The following is a 19,862-nucleotide window of genomic DNA, read 5'->3' on the forward strand; positions in this document are numbered from 1 at the left end:
TCACGCACATGGTCACTGCTTATCATGAACTAGCATTACGGGCGCTCTATTACATAAATAAAAAGCCATGGTGAATGCTGCTGGATGCTGTTTGGCAGGTGGGAGGGGTAAATAAAAGGCCACAGTGATTAAACAAAGAAAGTGAAACCAGCCATGGCATCGTTGCTGGATGATGTTTGGGAGACAGAGAACAAGAGCTCACTGAAGCTGACGAGGAGGGAGTGGGAGGGGGGAGTGGGGGCGGGCGCAGTGGTGCGGGCCGCAGTTGTAAAAGGCAGGGAGAGGGTGAGATTGAGGAAGGGAAAGATAGGGATCAAAGGAAAAAACAAGGGGGTGGCAAATGGTGTGCACTTTGATGTCCTCAGTGGCCGGGCGGCTCACTGAGGACATCAAAGCAAGTGATCAGGCAGTGCTTTTCAGGCTGCCAAATGGTGCGCGCGCCCGGGGCACATGCACTGTATTTGGAGGCCTGAAAAGCCACTGTTTGCACTTCCAAAACTCGCTTACTATAAGTCTCGCCAGAGCAGCGCTAAAGCGCTGTCTCAGGCGAGACCTAAAAAGTAACATAGCCTCCTGGAAAAAGCAAACATTCGAGTGATGCAAGATTAAGTAAAGCATGTGAAAAATAAGCAGGAACGACATAGATTACATAAACGTTTTGTTGCTGTCTGTTCAGAAATCGATCAAAGTTTTTGCATGGAGAGTTAAGAGCATGAATACAGGGCCTGAAAGGGGCATATTCAATGTCAAAGGCTGTTGGAAATAGGACCCTTTAGAAGTGCTCCTGCAGAAGGAAAGAGGCAGACGCCAGCAAAATGCATATTTGCACACCTTATTTTAACGTTATCCAATGCGGCTCATAAGTGGCTCCCTTTTATAGTCTGTATTTTAGAATTAAACAATGGTCCAATGGAAAGGAGAGTGGTCTAAGCTACAGTGTTAAGGCTCTTGTCTCTCCGGAGGCATGGGTTCGAGTAGCACTGCTGCCAGTTATTTTTAATCTATTTCAATGTCCTATCATATTTTGTTGATGTTTAGGACAATTTTTATTTTAAAAATATTCGGATCTGGTCTCTTTATCAGGAAGCGATGCTTCTCCACATTCGCACCGTCCAGGAACCTGTGATTAATGGCAATATTTTAGACGTGGATCAGTGGAAAGGCAAAATGAGAAGTGTGACAACAACCTAGGCACCTGGGCTACTGGCTTTCAAATAGATACTAAGTGATAAACTTGGGCAGTTGCCACATAGCTCATGAGTGTTATTATTGACAATTAGAAAAGAAGAACTGAATGACAAATTCTCAATCAATCAGGGCAGGAGGGACCAGTGGCACTGGCATCTCAATCTTTATCATATGAAGTGGTATTGTAAATAGGAGGTAAAATAACGTCTTGTTTAAATAGTTATGCATCTCTAACCTGAGCTTAAGCCATGACATGCGTCAGAGCTGCTTCACACACTTTTATATGCCCCATAGCATTTAGGACTTTAAGTCAGCTCACCTACCTGAGGTCCCTTCACCTCCATACCCTTCCTTGTTATGCATCTCTAACCTGAGCTTAAGCCATGATGTGCGTCTTAGATGCTTCACACACTTTTATATGACCCATAGCAGTCAGGACTTTACGTGTATATTCAACACATTGCTCCTCCTCCAGCCAGGGGCACTCAGCTTTAATTGACAAGCGAGTTCATGCTATATGCAACACGTTCAGACAGTGCTGGCTTTTTAACAACAATATGTTGCTTTCTGGGATTTGTAGTATTGCTTTTAGTATTGTTATAAATGGTCTAAAATTGCAAAGAGGGTTTAATGCATTTGTGAGCCTTTAACTCAGATGGTTGAATTTCCTACTTTGGGTTCATAAAGCCAGAGGAGGTTTTACCTGATTTCATTACTGTTTTGTTCGTTTTGCCGTTTTCTTATTTTCGTTATTATGGGCCTTCATGTAAAATCATTGGTTGTGTCTCTAAAATACAAGTCAACTTGTAACCCTGCTTTTACATTGACAGACTTACATCAATATCTTACTTTAGAGTTTGACTTATGTTTGAGGAGTTGTAATATTATTTTTTAAATACTGCACATGGGTAAATGACATTGTCATTTACAACGCCAATAGCTCTAACGCTCACAAATCCGAGACCAATTGCATTGCAAATGCTTGTTGTGTGTGTCTGGGGATGTCTAGGAGTTGGAGGTGCCCCGGCCTGGGGTGAGAGGAAGCATCCTCCTATGCTTACAGGAGCTCCTGCTGCTAGAGGCTGGTCTGAAACCCTGTGCTTGTCACCAGCTGGGGGTGGAGGCTGTCTCCTGCCTGAGCTGCCTCTCACACATAGCAGGCCCCGGCCCCTCTCCGGAGTGGGGGAGGGGGGGTGGGCAGGCAAGTGGCCTCCCTGGGGGCTGGAATGGGATGAGACAGAGGCGCCATGCTGGGGGTGTCCTATTTTGTTTGTTTGCACGCCCCCCTCACTTTCTATTGCTCAGTCCGGGCCATGACGTCATCGGGTCTCCCCTCCCTCCCCTACTCTGCCCTGACTGTGACTGCAAGGGGAGAAGGGGGGACGGCTGTGCAAGGGGGTTACCGAATCCTGACAGACGCATTGAGTGAAGCCTGTTTGTCCAGCAGCACCAGGAATCTGAGAGAGGAGGTGAGACAGCAGCACACCGGTCTAACTAGCAAACACTAAGCCATCTCAGTGATTTAATGTGCCTAACGCTGCTTCTGTGTTGAGCTCGCAAATCATAGGTTAAGATGATGTAAAATGTCTCTATGAACAAAATACGTCTGCTGCGATCTACATACATCTGCGATGCATTATAAAAAGAAGACTCGCGGGCGCCATTGCGAGCCTCGCATTTTAAGCAGAAGACACCAGGGCACCATTGCGGTTCTGTGCTGTGAAAAAAAACACACGTTTCAAAACAAGCACTTGAAAAAAAAAAATCAAGGCACATTAAAAAAAGAGATCCCCCAAAAACAAGAGACTCCAAAAAAATGGACTAATACAAGTAAAGGGGCCAATAGCCATAGGCATGCCCAACAGGAAACAAGCATTGGCATAGCCAATAGTTCTCGCCTTTGGAACCTTATAAGTGTTTAGCCATGCAACTGTTGATGTTTTTGCACCAAGGATATTGTGCTGCATAAATAAATACTTATAAGGTCCCAAAGGCAAGACCTATTGGCTATGCCAATGCTTGTTGTTTACTTTTAGTGGCCTGGTTGTCCTGCTCCCAAGAACAGCCACAATCCACACTCCCTTCTTGTGTCTGTGTAATGCCACCCGTTTCAGGGCATTTGGTTGGTTTCCTATGTGAAGCAATGCACAATCCAGAAATGATAGCGTTCATTCATAACTGCCATCATATGTTGGAGTGTAAATTAAACAGCTCAGAGGACAGTCAGACTAAGGGGAGCCTCATAGGGGCCCTTCCCTGGCAGTTGACACACACGCTAGGGTTGTCGTTTTCCATGGCCTGCCAGCATGTTGTAATCTGCATTATCGCTGTAAGATTCCTTCTGTTGCCTGGTATTGTTAGGCGGTGCTAGGACCGCCAACTTCTCCGCCCTACACACCTGTCAGCTTTTGCACTCAGTCGGGTTCAGGCGAGGCTGCCGCCCCACTGCGGATATCATTCCCTGACAGGGAACCCCTGACCCCACATCATGGACAGCCTCCTACAGACCCTCCAGGACTCGAAGCTGGTGGCCCGCTTTCAGCGCACCTGTGGGCTGTACGCCGCTCCCGCGGGGGGCAAGCACCTGCAGAACGGGGGAGGCGAGCATCTCAGCAATGGGAATGGGTGCCCCACCCTGCATAAAGTGGACCAGGGGGCGCACTGCCAGAATGGGAGTGTGGAACATGCCAACGGAGTGACCTTCAATGGAACCCACAAGCAGGTAGTGTGCGCAGGGGGTAGCAGTGTCGTCATGACTAGAGAGTGGTCGCATGTTGTGTGACAACTAACTTCATCCTGCCCTGACTTGTAGCTAACAACACTTTGCGTACTCTTACCACATTAAAGTCAAACTACAACTCCCAGAAGGCAATCTGCTGCTGGTGAAAAGCATGAACTCACTGATGGTGACGCATGTGACATGGGGCACCTGGAAGCTGACGCGCGGGGTTACGCATATTGTCGCAGGTGCCCCCCCGCCCCCCTCACTGGTTGTTACAGACACAACTAATAGCGCCCGTGCTTGACTCTGAGCCTCTGACGTTTGAGTCCACTTTGTGAGTGGGTAATATTTTGGAAAGTTGCAGCAGGAAACATTTTCAAACATTTACAAAAAAAACCAAAATGACGCGTTCCATGCAAATTGCACTTGTTCTGGGGTTCTTGCCCTTGCAATTCCCACCTAGTTATATCTGCAGAAATTTAAGTTGCTGTTACAGCATGATAAGGGGGGAAGGTTGTTGTCGTTTCGTTTGTATCTGTAATGTGTAAGTATCTGTAAATTTTCTCATGTAACGTACTTGGTTCTATTGTGAAGCGCTCTGACACCTTTGGGTAAAGTCTGCGCTATATAAAATTGCATTAAAAAACCAGTAGTCCATATTATAGGAAGGTACAGCACTTCCGCCTACGGTTTCAGCCCAGTTTTTGAAATGGCATTTACTTCCCTGAATCTAGGAGTCTGAGGCAATACACACCATGCGTCTGGTGGGCCTTTATTTATATGTGACGTGAATCGAACATATTACTTACTATACTTAGATAAAAAGCATCTCTTGTACAACGGAAGTCCAGGCTTGAATTAGGAAAAAGTTGACTCTCTTCACTCACTTTTAGATAGGAACTGACATACTGACATAATTGGAGTGCACTGGGCCCCAGTGAAGGTGCATCTGCTTCACTATTGATAACTACGCCCTCCTGCCCGGCCTGTATACTGACTGTCCTGTTCGGGATTGGTTTCTCTTCACAGCACTGGCAAGCATAACACTGCATAAAAGACAGCACCTGGCATCAGGCTTTCCCACCAAAAGAAGTAGTTCTTTCTGGCAGCTTCACATTTTCTTTGTAGAGATGTTCCAGCTTTGATGCCCCCAGCTATGTGAATTCCTTTCAAAAGCCAACCTGGCTTGGTGTCTGCCCTTAGCATGCATGGCTTGTAGTTCAGAGAATTACTGCTTTTCTTTAATGCTGCATGCTAGCTGCAGGTAATTTGTGTTTCCTCAGCACTGGTACTTTCTGATATTACTTGCCTCCGTTATCTGGAGGCGTGATCTTCAATCCCACCCTCGTCGCCAGTTGTCCATTTCTCGATTGGTTTCTCTTCACAGCACTGGCAAGCATAACACTCTGCATAAAAACAGCACCTGGCATCAGGATATTAGCTCATCTTTATTAATTTCTCAGCTTTTATACATGGCTTACTGATGTGGAGCTACTCTCCACACGTCCTATTCTCTCTGCTTCCCTCAATGTAGTGAGAGGGAAAACTAGTACTTCCTGTCTCCACCCAGGAAGTTCCTGGCATCTCACTTCTGTCTGGATCAGCTAGACCGCTGACCTACTTGTATAACAATGTCCTTTCCTGGAGGACATGACATCACCCCCACTTACAAAGAAATTCAGTCAATCTCTTCAGTGCATCATTTGGGCTCTGTAGTTGGTTTCTTTGCTCCGCAAATGTTGAGAGTGGTTCTGCGGATGTTGAGGGTGATGTCTGTTGCGGGGAGTGTTCGTTAATGAGGTGAGCATCCTTTCGGCTCCTTGATTGGTTTGTGAGCTCTGCTGACCTACTTATAAAACAAAGTCTTTTCTTAGAAGACATGACATCTCCCCCCCAATTACAAAGAAATTCAGTCAATCTCTTCAGTGCATCATTTGGGCTCGGAAGTTGGTTTCTTTGCTCTGCAAATGTTGAGAGTGGTTTTGCAGATGTTGCGGGTGATGTCTTTTGCGGGGAGTGTTCGTTGGTGAGGTGAGCAACCTTTGGGATCCTTGATTGGTTTGTTAGATCTGTGGATGTTGAGTGGGGTTTCTGTTGAGATAGGTGTTTGTTGTTTCGATGCTTCACGAGAACAAGGGTCGGCTCTGGGACCCATTTACTTGAACTGTTTGCCTAACCTACTCCTAGTTGCATCTGGTAATGTTGAAGTCTTTGACCATCCGGGCATATGGATGTTCCTTTCTCATCCCCCTTTCCTTGAGAATGACATGTCTCTGTCAACATATTTCTGCCTTTCTTACAGAGTGATGAGACAGTCCTTTTCCAACATTTTTGGGTAATGTCCCATACTCTTATTCTGCAAGCTCTTTGAGTCAGCCGAGCTGTCCCCATCAGAGGTGAAGGTATATTATTCATGTCTTGATGTGAATATAACTGACATGACATGTTGCGTTGTGGGGTAAGTGATTGTTCTGAGTCATCGGCATGTGATGTTTTGCTCTGAACGGGGAGAATGTTCTCTGATTCCAATGTGCATTTGGGTGATTGACGGCATTGGCGTTTTTGTCTTGATCTTGACTCTGTTGACCTGAGTGATTGTGCAGACATGCTTTCTGAATCAGATGAATCTTCTGCTGATTTCTTTTGAGAAAGTCCTTTTGGGTGTGCTCTCACTGGTGAATCTCTTGAGCTGATGGACTGTGATGAACTGCTCCTTGAATCGGAGCTGTCTTTGGGACGTTTCTTTCGGTGCATCTCTCTAAGTGTCTTATGTACTCTTGCAACAGAGGGATAATTTGATAGCAGAGTGTTTTTTCTTTTGTTTCGCCCCAGTGCATTTTGTCTCTGCTCCTCTCATGTGATGTTAATTGTCTCCTCTCAGTTTTCTCCTTATTGTCATGGGTGTCTTGAGTGCGTTTGCATACCCGTTTCCAGTGTCTGAGTGAATTGCCCAGTCTTATGTGGTTTGGTTCTTCTTCTCGCTTGTTGGGCGCCCTGTCGTCTGTGCCATGTGTGTGATATATTCCACTGCTTGATGCTTTTTCAGAAAATTCTAAGAAGTTCGATGAACAGTGGGTGGCTTTGGTGTGTTTGTATACCGGTTTCCAGAGTTGGTGTGAATTGCACATTCTTCTGTAGTTTGTTTTTTCTTCATGCTTGTTGGGCATGGTGTCGTCTGTTCCATTTGTGTGATCTGTCCCACTGCTTGATGCTTCTTCAGAATATTCTGGAAAGTTTGATGAATGACTCCTTAAAGTTATTTCAGTTTGGCTGTCACAATTCCGGAATGTCCAGGTCTTTTGTTTGCCATCCTCCACTGCCTTTTGTATTGTTGAATCTGAGTATTTCATTTCACTTTGTCTATCGTGATATCTTGCCTCTGGTCTGCCTTTGCCCTCACTCTTTCTGGCTCTATTGGTTTCTTGGGCTTTACTCACTGACATGAGAAACATCTCATTTTTGTTGTCTTCCTTTCTTGCAATGAGGTGCAGTTCTCTTGATTTGGCCCGCTCTCCAGCTTCGGCCCTCCTAATGATTTCCTTTAGCGAGAGCTGCTTTTGAAGGATCTTGTGCTTCGTGTCTGGTATTGAACAGCCCTCAATTACCCTGAGTCTAATTGCTTCCTCATTTGTGAATGTATTGAAATTGCAGTATTGTACCAGACTTTGTAACCTTGTAATGAAATTTGTTAATGATTCACCTGGTTCCTGCCGTGCTGCGTTGAAGATGAGGCGTTCTTGATCCACTTCTTTCTTTGTGTTGAAATGGGCACATAGTGTGTCTTTGAGTTTTTCATACGTCTCTGTGTCCTTTGTTGAAAATGTTCTGATTAGGCGTCGGCCTTCATGCCCCACCAGCTGAAGTAGTAGTAGCAGACCTTTTTCGTCCCTTCGCTCACCGGTTGTTGCAAGAAATTCATCCAGTGACTCCAGCCACCGGTTCCATTTGGGACCCAAACCTTGGGTGCCCGCCTGTCTCACGGGGGGTGGCACTTCAATGCAGGGGTTAGATTTTTGTGTTTCTTTTCCCACCAACACAATGGTGGAATGTGCTAGTATGATAATGCCACAAGACCGCTCACTGTACTTTATGTATTATTTGTTGGCCCTCTTCGGTAGAGGTCTTGCGTATAGTTGTTTTTCTTTGATTTTGGGAAAGCTCTCTCAAAGGTGATCACTGTATTCTTTCTGGCAGCTTCACATTTTCTTTGTAGAGCTGTTCCAGCTTTGATGCCTCCAGCTATGTGAATTCCTTTCAAAAGCCAACCTGGCTTGGTGCATGACCTTAGTATGGCTGTCTCAGTAGTCTTTAGTGAGTTAGGCTTGCATTGCCTGATTCCAATATGGCCGCCTCATTGATTTTAGTGGATTTGCCTCAGGGTGTCTGACATCATAATGGCCACCCCATAGACTTCAATGGACTGTCTCTCAACTTGCCTGACTTCAAAATGGCCCCCCTCAGCTGCAGCATGCATGGCTTGTAGTTCAGAGAATTCCTGCTTTTCTTTAATGCTGCATACTAGTTGCAGGTAATTTGTGCTTCCTCAGCACTGGTACTTTCTGATATTACTTGCCTCCGTTATCTGGAGGCGTGATCTTCGATCCCACCCTCGTCGCCAGTTGTCCTGTTCTGGATTGGTTTCTCTTCACAGCACTGGCAAGCATAACACTCTGCATAAAAACAGCACCTGGCATCAGGCTATTAGCTCATCTTTATTAATTTCTCAGCTTTTATACATGGCCAACTGATGTGGAGCTACTCTCCACACGTCCTATTCTCTCTGCTTCCCTCAATGTAGTGAGAGGGAAAACTAGTACTTCCTGTCTCCACCCAGGAAGTTCCTGGCATCTCACTTTTGTCTGGATCAGCTAGACCGCTGACCTACTAATACTAATACTAAGACCTACTAATTTCCTGGAGGACATGACAGTGACATGGGTGGCATGCTCGGAAGCGCAGAGGAAATAAGGCCCGCTTTCTCACCAAAAGAAGTAGCTGCAATCAAAGAACAGGGTATGGTCACACTATTGCAAGAAGCAATCTGACTTCACAAGAGAAAAAAGAAAAGGGACTGTGAGAGCTGAGGGGGCAACAAAGGAGCAGGTGGGTGGGAATGAGGACGGCAGAGGCCCCCAAGAACTAATAAGATAGCCAAGTTGGGGTGGGGAAAGCAATGAATGAGCTTGGAGGGAAGGAATGAATGAGCAACATAGAGCGAATGTGGCAAGTGTTCAGGGGAGGGTAACAGGTACACTCTTATGGAGTGCTGAAATCAAAAAAGAAACCTAGTTTCCTAATTGTGAACATGGGAAAGATACAAGTCATGAAAAGGATGTTAAAGAGGCTATACTGCATGGGAGGGACAAACGGAAGAAGGAGTGGGACTAAAACACAAGATTGACAAGGAAAGCCATAGAATAATAAGAAAATAAAGAGTGGCCATCACCTAAACCTAATTAGAACGCAAACGGTATACAATGTAACCATCCACACAATGTCATGCCTTTGATGAGCAGCCCACCAAATCAATAGCAAACCACACAAAACACACGAGTCAATGGCTGCAGGAGGCTGACCCAAAGCCAATTATTTTTCTGTTGTTCTTGTACTTTTTTGAAGTATTGAGGAAAGAAGGCCATCTCAATAATGAATGCTGGTCATAGCCACACCAAAAAAATGCAAATCCAAAAGCAGAGACTGTCAATTTACACCCATAACCCATAGAATCACAGAATGCAAAGTCATCACAAGAATTAACACTGCTACATAGAAGCAGACATAGACATTCTCAGAAATAGATTGCACAGAAAGGTTGCACAGCGCTGAGCCCTACTGTGCAATGCTGTGACATACTGACAGCACTGTGTACTATAGATAAGCAGCACAGTCAGGTTGCACAGTGCTGAGCTATACTCTCCAATGCTGTGACATACGGAGGGTAAGTAAAATGACAGGCATGCAACAGATTAACATGTGCTTAATGAAACTGTACTTTATGGTGTGAACTATAAATACGCCCACTTTCTACATATTTTTCTCTGAAATTCCTCAGCTTTCCAAGAAGCGCCGTGTAGAGATCTCTAGTTACAAGCAGCTCATGCTGCTCGACGGCTTGTTACTGCGATTTGAAGACACCTTATGCCATTTTGATGATGAATAAATTGAAGTAGTTTATCCCAGTAATATGTATTTTTAATGGGCAGCTATTTTAAGGTGTTGATGTGCCATGTCTGCACAATTTCCTAGTAAAGGATGCCGAAATGGAGTGTGCAGTGGTACAGAATTCGCATCTCACACAAGGGAGGATTAACAAATGTAAGCCCCTTCCAAGCACACTGTGAACGTCGGCTCTGTGGATTTTGAAGGCTAGTGAGTGGTCGTTTGTGAAGCCTCAGACCACCCGAGGGCCGCAGGTGCGGGATATCACGTGTACGTTGACAGCGCACGGCTGTTTGTGGAGCTCGCGAACATTATAGCGAGGCCTCTGCTAGCCTGACAGCCATTACGGGCACGCGGGATCCTGGGGTGCCAATATAATGTGCTGAATATGTTATGGCATCGCAGCGGTGACGCGAGCAGCTCCAAGCAAATTAAAAACACTGAATCCTGACAGGGGTGTCAGCAGATGTAACATCCGGGATCGGGAGAAAATGAACAAGCACGCGCACCTCGCGCTGAAAGAGGAGGAGGCAGCAGGGGGAGGGGAGAGAGGAGGGGGTCTGCGCCTGTTCCCCTTGCGGTAGTGAGCAGGAACCATCTGTTAATTACAAACAGATGGTTTCAAAGCTCGCTCCCGCAAAGGAATCGCCAAACGTGTACGTGTTGCCATTGAAAGCAATGCAACGCGTGCACGTTTTTGACCGAAAAACTGAATCAATTACTAAAGGTCTTCTCCTATGCAGCGCATGCGTGCTGCGTAGGCGAGACCTAAAAAGGATGGATTTGGAACACGATTAGTTACTAGCAAGTACTACCTTTTGAAAGACACACTCAATAACAAATAGAACCAAGCATTTGCAATGCAATAGGTCTCGCATTTACGCAAGTTTGAGCTATTGACATTGCAAATAAAAATGCCTTTTATTTTTGTTTTCATTTTTAAAACATAAATAAAAGGCATTGTCATTTACAATGCCAATAGCTTGAACTCGTGTAAATGCGAGACCTATTGCATTGCAAATGCTTTTTTTCTTTAGCCATCAGTGAGACATAGGGATGTAATTGATTTCTATATAAGGCTCCTGTGCTGAAACTTGCTATAGCAATGTGCTTTTGTATCATCCATTTAAGTGAAGCGTAGTGCCCATAATTTAGGAAAATAATTAGAAAAGTAAACACGACGATGTAGCCAGGGCAAAAGATATGGCTTTAGGCATTCTCCCGCTAATTTTAGAGCAGGGACACCGTTCCCCTTAGCCTAGCCGGAGGCAAAGAGGTGTCACCTTGTGCCTCAGCACTGCAGTTGCTTCCATTTGTAAACACTGTAGAAGAATAACATCAGTTTAACTGTTTAAAAAAATACACCTAGCATATCTTGTTAACTTACTAAATTCAGTTTAAAAATTAATTTCCAAGTATCAGGTACCTTTTTAATAATATTAGTACTTTCAGACATTAACGGGTCCAGTTACACAATGATATGGCTAAAACTTAGCTTGTGAATTATAAAATGAAAAACGAAAAAATACGTTTCCACGTTTCTGTGACCTTATGGTAATGTGTTGGTTTTGAAAAAAATAAGACATTTCTCTTTCAAGGGAGTAATATTACAGGGGCATGACCACTTCTTGTGACATCCTTTTAAATTCCATATGGTAATTAGTTCTCCTAATATTTTCCTTAGGATCGTGCCCTGGGTATAGCTTAGATGAGATTTGAACCCAGATTCGTGTTTGGAGAGCATCTGTAGTCCATATATGTAACCACTTAGCCACCTAACCGCAATACATAGAGCCGCATGAAAATACTAGAGTGTCAGTTGACACTACCTCCGATTATATTTATTTGAACTTTCACTTTTACCACAGTGTAGATATTTTCTGTGGTCCGTGATTTAACTTTGCACAAAATGTTGAGCGGCACCTTCTAACTTCACAGAAGGCGGTACACCCGGAGTATCGCAGGTAAACAAGTAGGCAACTTTTCGCCTGCTAAATGCTTAGTTTCTCACATCACAACAGACTCATTTGTTAAATAGAAATGGATACACTGTTGTTGATAAAAACACATTAGCTAGTAGATTTTGAATGGAAGCCCCTATTTGGTAGGGGGTACTCTGATTCACAAAGCACTCTCTCGAAAACGCTTGATTAAATCCACACAAGTCGGGAGCGCGACACAACTAAACGCGCACAAAGCTTCTAAAAGGGCCGGAGAATCTCACGAGAATACAAGTCAATGCTGGGCAGAGTGAGGCGGCGAGGGGGCACGGAGATCGCCTGGCAGAGCCCTGCGGGACTGCAGAGAATGTAACTGGATCGTTGGGACGACTTTCCGTAGCGCTTTTTCTTCCGACATGTTGGCACTTCTGCGCACATGAGCTTAAGTCTGGAATTCGGCAGACTGGAAAACGAACAGACAACAAGCATTTGCAACCAATAGGACTCGCATTTACGCGAGACCCATTGCATTGCAAACGCGGGGGGATTAGAGAAGGCACCGACAGCGGGAGGGGGAAAGCGAGAAGAGATTTATGGTTAAAAAGACACGAGCGGTGAGACCTAAAAAAAAAAAGGTGGTACACCCGGAGTATCGCAGGTAAACAAGTAGGCAACTTTAAGCCTGCTAAATACTTAGTTTCTCACACCACAACAGACTCATTCGTTAGATATAAATGGATACACTGTTGTTGATAAAAACACATTAGTCAGTAGATTTTGAAGGGAAGCACCTATTTGGTAGGGGGTCCTCTGATTCACAAAGCGCTCTCTCGAAAACGCTTGATTAAATCCACACAAGTCGGGCGCGAGACACAACTAAATGCGCACTGAGCTTCTAAAAGGGCCCGGAGAATCTCACTAGAATACAAGTCAATGCTGGGCAGAACAAGGCAGCGAGGGGGCATGGCGATCGCCTGGCAGAGCCCTGTGGGACTGCAGAGAATGTAACTGAATCGTTGGGACGACTTTCCGGAGCCCTTTTTCTTCCGACATGTTGGCACCTCTGCGCACATGAGCTTAAGTCTGCCTGCTACATAGAAAACCAGCTCTTTTCACCGTCTCCCGGTCCCCTGGTTTAACGATGACTTGAAGATCCTGAAATCAAATGCAATTTTTTGGAAAGAAAATGGCGCAAAGTATATGCTCCCAGCTGTAAAGCTGATTATAAGGCAGCTCTTCACTATATCACTCCGCTTGTAAGGCTGCAAGGGTGATTTATGTCTCTAATACCATTAACAACTCACTGAGTCATCCCCAAGTCTTGTTCTCTATGGTTAAAAAATTGGCGGGTGCAAATACTCTTCCCCTTCCCCCTGTTCTTGACTCTACTAAATGCAACAACATCGCTAATTTTTTAATCGCCAAGGTAAAGACGATCTATAGTAATTTAATTCCTTCTGCTCCTTATGTTCCTGATAAATTTGACCCAGATAATATTTACACAAACTCATCTCCTGGGAAATTAATAATCTCACAGTGGCCCCTCCTTGATGACGGTTCTTTTGCTAACTGTCTAACCAGGGTAAATTCAGGTTCCCCCCTGGATCCTTTACCGGCTAATATTTTGAAACAACTTTCTCCTGCTGTATTAGGAATCTGTAAGGGGCTCCTTAATTCTTCTCTACGTGAGTCCTCTGTTCCCTCAGACTGGAAACATGCAATGGTGATTCCTCTGTTGAAAAAGTCCAATGCTGATCCCTCGGTTTTAGCTAACTACCGTCCCATTTCACTTCTGCCTGTGCTTTCCAAAATTTTGGAAAAACATGTTAATTTTCAGTTAACTACTCATATTGAAAACTCAGGTTTTCTACATCCTTCTCAATCTGGCTTCAGGACAAATTTCTCAACAGAGACCACCCTATTAGGAGTAACTGAAAAATTACGCTCCTGCCTTGACCAGGGTGAGACTATGGCACTCATTTTATTAGACTCGAGTGCAGCATTCGATACTGTGTCTCAGTCCATTCTGTTGAAATCTCTTCAGTCAGCAGGAGTGGAGGGCTCAGCCCTTTTATGGCTGACCTCCTTCCTCAGCAATCGTACTTTTCAGGTCTTTTCTTCCGGCTTCTCATCCACTTCCCGTTCATCTGCATATGAAGTTCCCCAGGGGTCCACCTTGAGCCCACTGCTCTTTAACATCTATGTGAGACCCCTTTCTACCATCGTTGAGGACACAGGCCTCACCTTGTTCTCCTATGCCGATGACACTCAAATTATTTTCTCTCTATCCTCTTCCAAAGACGCTCCTGTATCCTCTTCACGGAGCGGTCTACATCTAGTTTCGGAATGGATGAATGCCAATAGCCTGAAACTGAATGGGGACAAAACTGAGGTCATCATTTTAGGCAAAGATAAACATCTTTGGAACCCTCATCATTGGCCCCAAGAAATGGGTCCGTTCCCCCAGCCAGTTGCTCAAGCCCGCAACTTAGGGTTCATTATTGCTAGTCAACTCTCTATGCGGCAACAAGCAGTTAGTACCGCTGGTACCTGTTTTTCCATGCTCAGATGGCTACGAAAGATTATCTGGATGCTTCCCGTCTCTACTCAGAGAACCGTAGTCCAGGGTCTTGTCATCTCCCGCCTGGACTACGGGAATGTGCTCTATCTGGGAAGCAACAAGGAACTTTTGAATAAGCTCCAGGTGGTCTAGAATTCCGCGGCACGCCTTCTCTGCCACATTCCTAGAAAAGTCTCCATCTCTCCCTTTCTTCACAACCTTCATTGGCTTCGCATTGGAAGTAGAATCAAATTTAAGGCCCTCTGTCACATTTTTAAAATCAAGCAAGGCTCAGCACCGGCTTACCTGCATGAACTTATCTGCCCTTACACTCCGCACCGTGTCTTGCGTTCCTCCAGTCTAGGCAACTTGGCACTCCCCAGATTTAAATTGGCTAGAATGGGTGGACGCTCTTTCTCGTATCTTGGACCTAGACTCTGGAACTCCCTTCCTAACCACATGAAACATGAGTCTTCTTACATTAGGTTTCGACGTGATCTTAAGACCTGGCTCTTTACCCAGCAATTGGCTTAGTTACCTAGTCTAGATTCTAGACATATCTGCGCCGGGAAACCCTGGATAGGGTAGCTGTGCGCCTTATAAATTTAATTATTGATAATAATAATAATAATAAGTCTGGAATTCGGCAGACTAGAAAACGAACAGACAACAAGCATTTGCAATCCAATAGGACTCTCATTTACACGAGACCCATTGCAAATGCGCGGGGGATTAGAGAAGGCACCGACAGCAGGAGTGCAGGGGAGAGAGGGGCGAAAGAGCACGGACAGAGGAAGGTGGAAAGCGAGAAGAGATTTACAGTTTAAAAGACACAAGCGGAGAGGCCTAAAAAACAACGAAGTAGTCCCTACATGAAAAGATACCGCCCTGCAGCGTAAGTTTACTGTAGTTGGTCGATGCTTCTTCCTGCAGAAAAGGAAGAAAACAGAAGTGACGGATGGAACCACTAGCCAACAATCAGTGAGATAAGAAAAGCAATGCCGGATTTCACCAATGGCAAGCGACAAAACAAAGAGAAACTCAATGGGTGGAGTTTCACTAGTAATACTGATTACTTGATGCCTCGGAGAGGCAGTGTATTCGCTGCCTGTGCGAGGCCTAAAAAGGAGGTGGTGACTTACATAGTAAAGCATATACTGAATGTCTCAACGAGACAGCGCATGCGTTGCCTAGGCGAGACCTAAAAAAGCAAAACTGGCTACCTCACATCATGACATACACAGGTTAATAATGCATATGCTTGCATATGTTGTAACGCACATACACACAGCGGCCAACTTGGGTACCATTTTAAGATGGCTACAATGTGCATGCATGTGCACATAAAGGTCGTGTCCTGCGCTATCCATGTGGTTGTATTTTTTATCTTCACCAAACCAACTTGACTGACGGTCATGCTGGAATGGTAAACAAAAAAGTGTGCTGACCATTTAAAAGAGATAGGAACAGTCTAGAAACACTTGGCAGCAGCCAGGTATCAGAAATATGCTGTGTGGTATGTGTTGTGTCATAACATGAGGTATTGCGAGACAGCCAAAGCAGTTTGTGGGTGAGACCAGGGGGATTATTAAAGCCCTTCTGGTGAAAAGAAAAACACCGTAAATATCGACTGAACTCACAGACTAGCAGTCACACTCTACCAGAAGTACACTCACACCCTCATAGAGTGCCAATTACACATTAGCATTCTTATGCCCCTCATATACTATCAAACTTGCTCTACTGACAGAACTTGTGCTACTTACAACACACCCACTCCTTTTATAGGAGCAGTTACACACTTTCACAAACTAGCAGTCACACACAACTGGTTGCACTCATATTACAGGGCAACAGTTTGATACTCTGACATCATTCTTACACCTCTCACATACTAGCAGTTGTTCACTACTGACAGAACCGTCTTGCGACCTCACACCCTCACAGAGTGCCAATTACATAATACTCATAGCATTTTATGCCCCTCGTATACTATCAAACTTGCCCTACTGACAGCAATCCCGCTCCTGTTATAGGAGTAGTTACACACTCTCACAGACTAGCAGTCACACACATCTTGTTGCACTCGCATTACAGGGCAGCAGTCTGATACTCTGACATCATTCTTACACCTCTCACACACTAGCAGTTGCTCACTACTGACAGAACCATCTTGTGACCTCACACTACCTATAGTACTCTCACATCCCTCACAGTTTAGCAGCACTCACATTCCTCATAGAGTAGCAGTCAAACACTACCAGATCCTCTCACAAATCCTTCACTAGAAGCAAAGCCAGTAGGTGTGGTGACGAGCAAAAGAGTCTCTTCTTTGGCAGATTGTGTCTTACATAATGTGGAAGGGCGTGTGCGTCAATGCAGGAATGAGTCAATGGGACGAAAAGATGCACAAATGCAAGCCTGAGTGACTGAATGCACGAGTGATGAGTAACTGAGGGCATGGTCAAATTGAAGTATCCAGGGCTTCACCAATGCTTGTTCTATGTGACAGTGTGAGACAGCACAACTTAACACGGGACGTTCATATGCCTGTGTGGTGGCGGCCGGTTCCCCTCTATGGTGTCTTAGGCCTGGGAGCCTGATGAAACCTTGTCGTTGCTCGCGTGCTTTCTTCTCGCCTCACGCACTCTGTGGTCTGGGAGGTTGTTCTCAGCAGTCGCTTGTTGACCGATGTGGCCTTGGTGGGGGGAGTGAGGAATGCAACATTAAAAGATTAAAGGCAATGGACGTGTGGACCTGTGGCCCGTGGGCTGCTAACCACAGTGGAAATCATGCGAGACTTTGCGTCTTGTGGTTGTTACAAGCACAAGTATTGTCTGCAGATAAGGAAGGTTGAGTCTCCCAGTCTGCCCTTTCCTCTGCTGCAAATGCTCACAACACTGAGGATGCAAGCTCATGCCTTATCCACCCCAAAACTTTTTTAAGACATACACCCTCAGTTGACGACATATGAATGGTTTTGACCTGCATTGGCCGAGAACAAACTTGCAGTGAGGAAAGTCATCGGGCATGGAGGAAATCTTATGACATGGCCCTTAAGACTATGGGGCTCATTTATGGGAATTTGACATAAGGCATCACTGCAAGGCACCTTGCTGCACTGCCCTATGCCAGAGTGAAAGGGCAGGAATGCACCATATTTAAGCAGTACTGTGCTTTGCTGTCTTTCCTTCTTGCGCTGGCGCCCTTTCAGCAGCCTAGCACCCTTGCACCATCGTGCCAAGGTGCCTCTGTTGCCTGCAGGAATGGTTTTGAGCAGGAAAGGGCACCTTCCTGCAGAAAAACAATTCTAAGGGGTCATTTTTCTCTTTCTCCGTATGCTGCGGAATGAAGCACACATAGAAAGAAGAAAAAACGAGGAGAATTAAACATATTTCTCCTCGTTACGTCTCACCGAGGGAGGCGTACAGATTTGATGCTTACTCAGATTTACATTACTTTGTAAATCTGGGGCAGCATCAAATTCCATCGGTGAGTGTTGGAAAACTCACTGCAACGCACAGGAAATGCTTCCCAGGCACAGAGTAAGGTGACACAGCAATTTGCACTGAGTCGCATTACTCATGATCTCTGAGGTAATTCAAAGCCACGCAGGGTGGCTTTGCGTGACTTCATAAATCGAAATGAGAGCACTGTATGTACCACTTAATGTGGTGCAAAAGTGACGCAGGACTATCATAAATAAGCCTCTATGTGCCATATTATGGCCAAGCAAGAACGAGTTAATAAAGCCTACTAGAACGGCCTAGTTTCTAGACTCTCTTACAAGGACATCTAAACTTGATTACAAGGACCCCAGTGTTGGTTCATACTTTATCACATCAGATATCTCATGTAACCCTGGGGGTGCCTATAAATATTGTCAATACAAAATTCCCCATTAAAATGTGGAATAATATGCAGAATTTGTTGCTTTCTGTAGCAAAATTAACACATCACTGTATTATCTGGTCCTTTCTTCCCCAAGGTAAATATAGTCAGGTTTGGCCTGATGTTTTCTTTCTGGGAAATTTTACACGTGCCAGATTTACAGGTTACGAGCTGTGTCTAACAGGGCGTGGAATTTACCATTTGCGTCAATCAACAGATTATACCGGAAGATCTGTGCAGAGGACTCGCAGTTTTTCAAGTTAAAACTTTAGAAGCCTTGAACTGAAATAGTCCTTACTCTGTCTGTGTATTTTTTTTATATACTACAGTAGCAGTGTCCTGACTAATTCTCATCTCTGATTAAGACAGAATTGCTTGAGCTGGTGGCGTGGGGGCTCTCTCTGGCTCCCATCTAGAGCTGGACTGAGAACACAAAGCAACCCTGTCAATTTTATCGGACTGGCCCCAGGGTAGGTGGGGGGGAAGGGGGAGATGGTTGAGCGAGGGTGCAAGTGTGAAGTGCTGCCGCTTAACTAAACTGTCCCCTAGCACTGCTTGCTGTTTTTGGTACTGGAGGCCGATATTGCAGCACTGCTGCAAAACCATCCCCCAGTAGCAAAAGCGACACCCACTGCTCCAAAACCAGACCCAACCCTTCCAGCTTCCCAGGGAAATGCCCAATGCCCGCTACGGCCAGTCCGGCCCTGCTCCCTGCTAAGCGAATGCATGCCCAGGTTTATTAAGCATCTCTGCCCTGTGCTTATTCTGAATCTTTACAATGATCCCGTACATCATGAACCATCCTTGATGTCTGGAAAAGGCCTGGATGACATCACCTTGAGGAGCCCTTTTTGGGACACAGGTCCCTACAAGCTTCAGACCAATCTCACTGTTCCCCTACCCTGCTAAGTTCTTAGAAAACATTTGTGGACAATATGCCCTAAATGTCACTCAGCAAGCAGGATCTACGTTGGCAAAATGCGATGCAGCGCGCAAGACGAAATTCGTTTTATTTATTTAATTGTTTACTTACCTCCGTTCATCCATATTCCAGTTTTTACTACCCCTTACCCTGCCCCTTCCCCGCCCTGCCTCACCGCCCCACGGAACTCCCTCCACGGGCCGCTACTGGCATTGGATGAGATCACTGGCCTGGTCCCTAACTACCTTCAGGTAGAGGTTGATGGTCGTCGTGCCAGGAAATACTAATAGGGTAGGATTCAATAGCAGTGCCAAAAAATGGATTGAGTCACCCCTCATGGTAGCAGTTATCTTTGCGTCTCTAACGTTCAGATCGGCTGGGATTGAAGAGAGGTGCCCCTGAGGCATCAGCTCTCTCCTTGGTTCTCTTTTAACCAGCACATGTGCATTCGGTGCGAGTGTTGTTTTACATGTATGCAGA

The 19,862-nt window shown here is 45.3% G+C and overlaps 1 long non-coding RNA gene across 1 annotated transcript in view; it reads left to right on the plus strand.

Annotated features, from left to right (window-relative positions):
* The first annotated feature begins 2,566 nt into the window (after positions 1 to 2,566).
* The window catches only part of LOC146771171 (uncharacterized), a 95,171-nt gene continuing 77,875 nt past the window's right edge, over positions 2,567 to 19,862 (plus strand). The window contains exon 1 of the long non-coding RNA XR_014975182.1: positions 2,567 to 2,657. This is a non-coding gene — a long non-coding RNA (uncharacterized LOC146771171). The remainder of the gene's footprint in view (positions 2,658 to 19,862) is intronic.

The sequence above is a fragment of the Triturus cristatus genome, unplaced genomic scaffold (assembly GCF_964204655.1).
Source record: "Triturus cristatus unplaced genomic scaffold, aTriCri1.1 SCAFFOLD_147, whole genome shotgun sequence".
In the NCBI taxonomy this organism is placed as follows: Eukaryota; Metazoa; Chordata; class Amphibia; order Caudata; family Salamandridae; genus Triturus; species Triturus cristatus.